This window comes from Xenopus laevis, chromosome 2S, assembly GCF_017654675.1.
Source record: "Xenopus laevis strain J_2021 chromosome 2S, Xenopus_laevis_v10.1, whole genome shotgun sequence".
Lineage (NCBI taxonomy): Eukaryota > Metazoa > Chordata > Amphibia > Anura > Pipidae > Xenopus > Xenopus laevis.
Genome location: NC_054374.1, coordinates 124,978,440 through 124,986,978, shown reverse-complemented (window position 1 = coordinate 124,986,978; position 8,539 = coordinate 124,978,440). Strand labels below are relative to the sequence as shown.

At 40.4% G+C, this 8,539-nt stretch overlaps 1 pseudogene; it reads right to left on the bottom strand.

Annotated features, from left to right (window-relative positions):
• Positions 1-223: 223 nt before the first annotated feature.
• Positions 224-8,266, bottom strand: LOC121400799 (annotated as a pseudogene).
• Between the last annotated feature and the right edge of the window lie 273 nt (positions 8,267-8,539).

Here is an 8,539-nt window from a genome sequence, read left to right as displayed (position 1 = left end):
TTTTTCAGAGTAAAACTCAATTCGAATTGTGTTCGTATTCAATTCAAATATGATTCAAATTTTCGGGCCCTCATTCCCAATTTTAGACGTAACATTTTTTTCTTAAATAAGCAAGTTTATTAGAGTTTAAAATAATTCAGATAATGTTTTTTTTTTTTATAATCTGATCGGGAGAGGGGGTCTGGTCCGGCGGGGGCCCATTAAGGGTCGAGGCCCACTGGGTTTTTTCCCTGTATCCCGCCGGGCCAGTCCGACACTGAATGTAACACAAGAAGCTGAAATGACTAGCACCAGATTCACCTTGTTCTTCTTGTGTCAACATAGGAGTTTGGTTTGGGGGTCGAAGTCATAAAAGGCTTTGGCTTCTTCCTGTGTCAGTGTAAAGCAGCAGGGACCAACAGAAGGACCCAGCACAACCAATATGTCCTCAATACAACTTGCATTCTCAGACACCATTGCATTAACTGTAGCCATTGCAACTCCTGGCAAGCTCCCTTTCCTGCCTGGGGGCAAAAGAGAACAGAAATACCTTTATACTGTAATAAATGTATTCTAGCAATTGAATATGATGAGTGCTATGATACTGAATATTCTGCAAAGGTGAAATAAACAGAAGAGGATTTAAAAACACTGTTTTCAGTAGCAAGAACTTTTACAAATAACTTTAAAACCATAGCAAAATAGTATTTCAGCCCACTAAATAGTTTATGGGAACTCACAGTAGCCCTTCTAACATCTGTCAGAATCCGCAGATTGCCTGTCCGCTAGTGATGTGTGAGCCGGTCCGATACCTGCGGGTTTACCGGGCGGGTTCGGGCCGACCTCGCATCCCCATTTGTGGGTGGCACTACCGGCTTCCAACTTCCTTTTTTATAGACTTTTTATAGACGCATGCCTGCTCGCGGGTTGGGCGCAGGTCTACAAAAGAAACCCAGAAGTCTGGCGTGGTCGGGCGTGGCTGAGGGAGGGTGGGTTAGGGTTGGGTGCGGATCAGATTTTACTCGACCCACACATCACTACTGTCCGGGCCTAGTTGGATTTAAAAAAAAAAAAGTTTTTGAGTCAAGATCCATTTTTTATTATTAAAAATAGTGAATACTTCCAGGCCTTTTAAGCCTCATTTGTCATATGCCACACCTTAACACAGTCAGGGCCGGATTTGTATCCACAGCGCCTGAGGTCTCGTGGTCCTTGCGCCCTTGCATGGTCCCATGCGAGTGCAGTGCAGGAACGCTGAGTTCTTAATGTGGCTGGCTAACATATTTGAACTAAAAAGAGGGACAAAAAAGTTGTTTTTTTGACAACACCAATTGCCCTTTAGGCTAGGGCCACACGGCGCGATTTTGCCGCGATTCTGCGCTGGGCGAGTTGCGAGTTGCGAGTCGCTGCGGTTTTTAAGCCGAAATAGCTTTGTTAACTTTGGCGCTGGCGTCAATGCAAATCGCGGCGAAATCGCTGCGCTAATTCACACGCGGCGATTCGTTTTCTATTGTCGCCCGAAGTTGCCTCGCTGGGCGTTTCCAGGCGACAGTAGAAAAAGAATCGCCGCGTGTGAATTAGCGCAGCGATTTCGCCGCGATTTGCATTGACGCCAGCGCCAAAGTTAACAAAGCTATTTCGGCTTAAAAACCGCAGCGACTCGCAACTCGCAACTCGCCCAGCGCAGAATCGCGGCAAAATCGCGCCGTGTGGCCCTAGCCTTAGGCTGTGAGTCTGACATTTCCCAAGGGACCTGTTATCTTATATTGTTACAATTACTTATTTGCTTATCTAGAAATTGTTACAAATGTATCATATCTTCTGCTGTAGCTGTTCTGGGCTCTGCGCCAAAAGTCAATTAAGTTAGAAACTTTTAGTTTCTTTTTCTGGCTGTTCAGTGCAGAGAAAAACGGAATATTGGACTGCGGATTGAGCTGTCAAAAGAGGGACGGTCCCTATAAAAACGGGACAGTTGGGAGGTATTATTTAACGCCTTTTTAAATATAGCATAACCACAATTGCGGTAAATCCTTCAACTTCGATATTCGAAGTCGAAGGATTTCCATTCGGCAGTTGAATATCGAGGGTTAATTAACCCTCGATATTCGACCATAAGTAAATTTGCCCCTTAATGTTTATATGATTTTCTAAAAGACTTAAGGGATAAAGATCCAAATTATGTAAAGATCCGTTATTCGGAGAACCCTAGGTCTTAAGCATTCTGGATAACAGGTCCCATACCTATAGTAGGTTTGTGACTGAGCAAGAGCCTGCACCGCCACCTGCTGGAATATAAATCATTTAGCATATGGTCACCAGGTTGGTAGCACACTATAATAAAACATATGCATGCTATAATGTAACATATTATCTTTGATTCTGTGCTGAACTCGTTGTGCCTTTCCAAATATCCGACAGTTGTGCAGATACTGGTGGTGCTTTATAGATGATTATTCATATCTTGTAGCTGAACACAATAAGCTATGCTAGTGTTTAGCAATACTGTATGGTAAATGTTTCTTTTAAAATGGAATCCCTTAAAGGTTGGTTAACATAAAGAGGCTTTTTGTGTTTTATACATGAATTATATTCTATTTGTACTTGTGCATTCACATTTGCTTTTTTGTGTGTTTCATTGCATTTTTTTTAACATGCGACATGCTGAATCCCAACCTTCGGGCATCCCCTCTGCAATCTGGTTTCCGGCCTGGTCACTCTACTGAGACTGCTTTGTGCAGAGTTACAAACGATCTTCAGGTTGCCAAAGCCAAAAGTCACTTCTCCATCCTTCTCCTCCTTGACCTATGATCTGCTTTTGATACAGTTGATCAGTCTCTCCTGATGCAGATTCTTTATTCGATTGGCATCCGTAACCAGGCTGCATCTTGGCTCTCTTCTTACCATTCTAACTGATCATTCACTGTCTCCTATGATAACAAAACCTCATCTCCAGTTCCACATAATGTGGGGGTGCCACTTGGCCCGCTGTTGTTCTCCATGTACACTGTCTTTGGGAGATCTCATCCGTTCATTTGGCTTTATTTATCATCTGTATGCTGATGATACCCAAATATATTTATCCACTTATTCATTAACAGCTGAAACAGAGGCTCAAATCTCTAACTGCCTCCTAGCAATCTCAAATTGGATGAACCAGCACCACCTGAAACTCAACCTAACAAAAACTGAACTTATCATCTTTCCACCTAAGCCTGGTCCTACTCCCCTATTTACTATCTCTATTGATGGCATGCTCATTAATCCTGTCAACTCAGCTCGCTGTCTGGGGGTAATCTTTGACTCCTCTCTCTCCTTCTCTAATCATATTAACACCACTGTCAAAACCTGTCACTTTTTCTTACGCAATATTGCCAAAATCCGTCCCTTCCTTTCATACATCCAAGACGCGTCGCTCACGCATGCTCTCATCCTATCCAGAATAGATTACTGTAACCTTCTACTAACTGGCCTCCCTAACTCCCATCTCTCCCCTCTACAGTCTGTATTAAACACTGCTGCCAGAATTATCCTCCTCTCATCCAAAAAGGTACAGGCCCCTCCACTGCTGAAGTCCTTATCATGGCTTCCTATAAAACAAAGAATAACTTATAAAGTCCTCCTCATAAACTTCAAAGCCCTTCATTCCTCTGCACCTAACTACATCTCATCTCTGGTCTCTCTATATGTTCCTGCCCGAAACCTCCGCTCCTCTCAGAGCAACCACTTGGTTGTACCCCCCACTACTACTGCTGTTTCCCGTATCAAACCCTTCTCTCTTGCTACTCCTTATATTTAGAATGCCATTCCTGAATCTTTCAGGAGAGAATCCTCATTCGGTGTTTTTAAAATGAAACTCAAAGACTACCTCTGGGAGCACCTGGATAACACCTGAACTGGGAACTGGCACTAACCTGCAGGACCTTAATACCCCTCTGAATTGTGTCTGTATGTTACCCTCCCATTTAGACTGTAAGCCCTACAGGGTAGGGTCCTCTAGCCTTTTGTTTCCTTGACACTGAGCACTTAATCTGTATTATATTTATCTGTATTATATTTATGTGAATTGTATTTCTAATAATGCACTTATTGTTACTTTTTATTTCAATGACCCCTTGTTTGTTTTTACTAATTTATGGTTTTGCTGTACAGTGCTTTGCCCTCAAGAAGCGCTATACAAATAAAAATATACAAACATACATACATAATATCTTCCTATCATGTGTTTATTAGCAGCTGAATGAAAGGGGCAGCTAAGCCATGATGTGATAGTGTATAGTATATTGCTTAGCATGGGCACTGACCCGGCTCTGGATGTGGATATAAAGAGCTTGTGAGTCAAATGATCTGTTCCAGGGCCTCATGGAAACTTCCCCACTCCTATTTTATTTTGCTGAGTAATTCAGTCACTTAGCTGAATGGTTAAAAATTCCACATTATCCAGCACATCCAGTGCCACTACTAGATATATCATGGCCTGGATAAATGCAGACCTGCTCTCCTCTGTTGCTTCTCATTCTTAAAATATGTTCAAGTCAATTCAAAAAAAGTGCAGACAGAAGAGATACTTGGGGCTGTGTTAGAACATATAATTCCTTATCAGTTCTGGGATAGTGTGAGTGCTAACACCTTATCTTGCACTAACACATGTGAAAGGGAGGGAATTTTCTGTTTCCTAGCTCCCTGACTTCCTTATCAAGCTGGACACACTTAAGAATATGTCTAGTGGGGGGAGTTGATCTGCTTTGTATATTCAGTCACATAATAACACTAAATAGAATGTAACGTTACTCTTGGTTCTCTCATTTTATAATTCTTTGTTGATCTTTCTGGCAGCTACACAAAGAGAATATGCCCCTTTCCCACCATGTAGATATTAATGTATTCCTCTGAAGGTAGAGATGGACAGAGCACACTGTATGCCATTATCATTAGAGATCATCAGGATATTCTTTGAAATACAGGTATGGGACCTATTATTCAGAATGCTTGGGACCTGGGGCTTTCTAGATTATAGATATTTCCTAATATGGATCTTTATACCTTAAGTCTACCAGAAAGTAAACATTAAATAATTACAAAGAGTAAGTCAGCACAATGGCTGCTTCTAGCATTAAACCAAATCCAACTAGAGGGTGGCAACAATGGGGTGCCTGGTTACAAGGACTGGTTCAAATCTTAATAAACTAAAGGGCAACCTGAATTATGTACTAAGCATTGGATAAAGTGTCTGTGGATTTCCAGCCTATTATCGACCAAAATGGCAGACATATATATATATACAGTATAATACCATAATGAGCTGCACCACATGCTGTATGGACAGGGCCACAAAACAGCATTGGGATACAGGTGCTGCAATTGTGACTCCTTTCTTGTTAGTGACTATTTCATCGTAACTGTCTGGGTCACTTTTACCCATGATCCAAACATCACTAGCATGATCAACCTATAGTTAAAGAGAAAGAAAACTGAGAAGTAGCAATTGATGTGTAGCATGGTTCAATTAAACTGATCACACCCCATATTTAGATAGGGGTACCCAAAGAGAATGTTTAAGCTTAGCAGTGCTGAAGCAAGTTATATGGCTGGTCCCATTCATGCAGTATGTAAAAAAGAAAAGCAGCAATAGAGAGATGGTCTATGCACACAATTTAGTATATGTACTGCTATTTTGATGCCTGTTTAAAACATATTACATTTAACACAAAAACATAATCATTAACAGAATTCTATCATTCAGAAAACAAGCTGCAGGTTGCAGATTTGGTAAACTACAGTATACATCTTTTTCTGCTAAGGGTGTGCCCATGTTAAAATGATTACTTACCAATATTTTAAGGGAGTTATGGCATCACTTTGATTATTTACTTTAGCTGGGCCAAAGAGTAGGAGGACTGGAGTTAGGCGGGCCCTTGCACACCCTTACCGTCCCAATTACAAGTGCTACCTGGTGCACAATGATAGAGGGATCGGCATCCTCAATTTCAAACTGCAAGCAGATTGTCTGCCTAACAGAATTCCAAAGAGTAGGAGCCAATAAGGTGATTTTACCTTCACAGAGGCATAGGTCTTTGGATCAAACCCTGCAGCTTTGCCTAACGAAAATTCTCTGCAACCACCTCCCTGAGGTCTCTCCTCTTGGAGCTGCTAAAGAGATTTAAGGAGCTGAGTGTTGGTACATATTAGATGCCACCTGCTCTTGTAGTAAAGCCATGGAGAAAGGTAGTCTCTAAAAAGAAGGAAAGTTCATTTGCACAGATCTCTTTAAACGTTCCTGTAAGGGATGTAAAATACAGCACTTATTGCTGCGTGGGGCTATATTGTTTACTTTATTCTATCACAATACCTGTATCACATACTCTATGATGCCTTCTTCTAATATTAAAGTCTTAACTTTTGCTTCACATAACCCTACTCAGTGCATTGTCTTACACTCGTGCTTCTGACAAAAAAAAACTACAAAACATATTTGGCATTATTGCTCTTTACACTATTAAATCATATTGTTTAAATCTTTTGCTTTAGAGCACCATCTAGTGATACAGACTAGTAAAGCACCAGACATGTAAAAAAAAGCACCATCAGCAGGTACCAATAATGTAACAGACTTAAAATGAATTGTAAATGGTATCCATTATATGGAATCCAAGGGACCCAATGTTTTCTGGATAAAGGGGCCTTTCTGTAATGTGAAGCACCGTCATTTCTTAAGGCCACTAATACGTTTGAACATAAAGCATAGATTTAATGATAGCTTACTGTAGTTAAAATCAAGTACAAGGAGCCATTAGTGTTTGTATTATTACAGATACTATAGGGAATAGAATTTGTATATTTCAGAGTTCTCTGGATAACAGGTTTCCAGATAACAGATTTCATCCCTGTATGGGGGCAGTACTTTCAATAGATTTCTATACAATTCCTAGAAGTCATTTGTAAGTTGAAGATACCATTTCAGGTTGGCCTTTTCCTAGCTTTCTAAAGTGGACCCCACACACACACACACAGTGATCAGGCCATCCAAACCAGCCAGTTGTAGCTAAATATTTTCTTCCTGTGTTTTAAAAACAGGTGTTTGAATTCATTAGAAAACCAGAAATATGAATTCCTGGCTCTTTTCATATTTCCTGGCATCATGGGAAGAATACGTGACATAATGGGGTGTTGCTTTATTATGCATTTTGGGGCAGAAAGCTAACAGTACTGGTGGTGATTGCAAGTTTTCTTCCCTTAATGGGCTACTAGCTTAAAACTCCCAGGAGCAGTGACCTTAGTTAAGTTGACTACAATGTGGTGCAAGTCAACCAACAGCAGGCAGAAAAGAGTGGTTGTTTTTATGGAATGGAATTACTTTCAGATAAGCTGTTGTATCTCCTGCTCAGTGTAACTAGAGGAGTCACAGTGGAATTTTTACTATTGAGTGCTATTCTCATATCTACGAGGGAGCTGGTATCTTGTGTCAGGGAGATGTTATCTTGTCACCTTCTCCTTGTTCTATTGATAGGCTGCTGGTGGGAGAAAGAGTGGGATGTGATGTGATGTGAAACTGGCATCATGTCTAGCTCCAGGTCAGATATCAAAATTAAATATAAAAAAATCTGTTTGCTTTTCTGAAAAATGGATTTTGGGGCAGAATTCTGCTAGAGCAGAACTAGTAACTGATACATTTTAAAAAAAAACATATTTTTTTTCCACAACAGAATCCAGCAATGCTAATGCGCCCCATTGAATAGAATCGTTCTTGGTGCCTCTAAACTACCAAGATGTTCTGGCCTGAAAATGCGTGGAATGTGTGGAAGAGCTACAGGAGAACCTATTGAACACTGATAGATGTGCCCCTTTATAAAAGTGGCCTTCTACCCTCAGTTTAGCCAGGTTGTTATCCCTGTACCCTACCAACACAACCATAGTTTAACGTATGTTGCACTGTATCAAAGCATCTGCAGAATTATATAAGAGCACAACTACTCAACATCAGTGTACAACATCCTACTCTACTGTAAAATATGCAATTTGCTTAGCAACATTTGTCTTTAATTAAGTTATTCTGTTCTCCAAAATATAATATCAGTGTAATCTCTTAATAAACCCTTCACCAGCTTAGCCTGCTATAAATGTTAAATTTACAACTGCTGCCTGACCACTGGCCTCCCTCTCCATCTATAGTGTAGTTACCTAAAATACAGGCAGTGGTCAGAGAAGGATCTCCAATGAATCTGCATGACTTATGGTCAAGAGGCCAAGGAATTAGAACAATTAAGCCTGCACTGCAGCAAGCAGCTGCCATTCTTTCCTGCTTTCAAATAAAACCAGGATAAATACAACTTATGATGTGACTTGATGTGGTACAGCTCATAACTAGTTACTACAGATTGTAAGGTAATGAAACAATACTTTCTTATATACTGTTATACTGCTACTGGGAATTATCCAATAAGGGAAAATGCAAAATACAGTCTCAGAATTATTCTTGCCTCTATTTTTCTGAAGTTCACCAAATCTTTATTTTTTTTCGTAATAAACCTTGTTTTTTAAGGGTATGCACTGTATTACTTTTTTT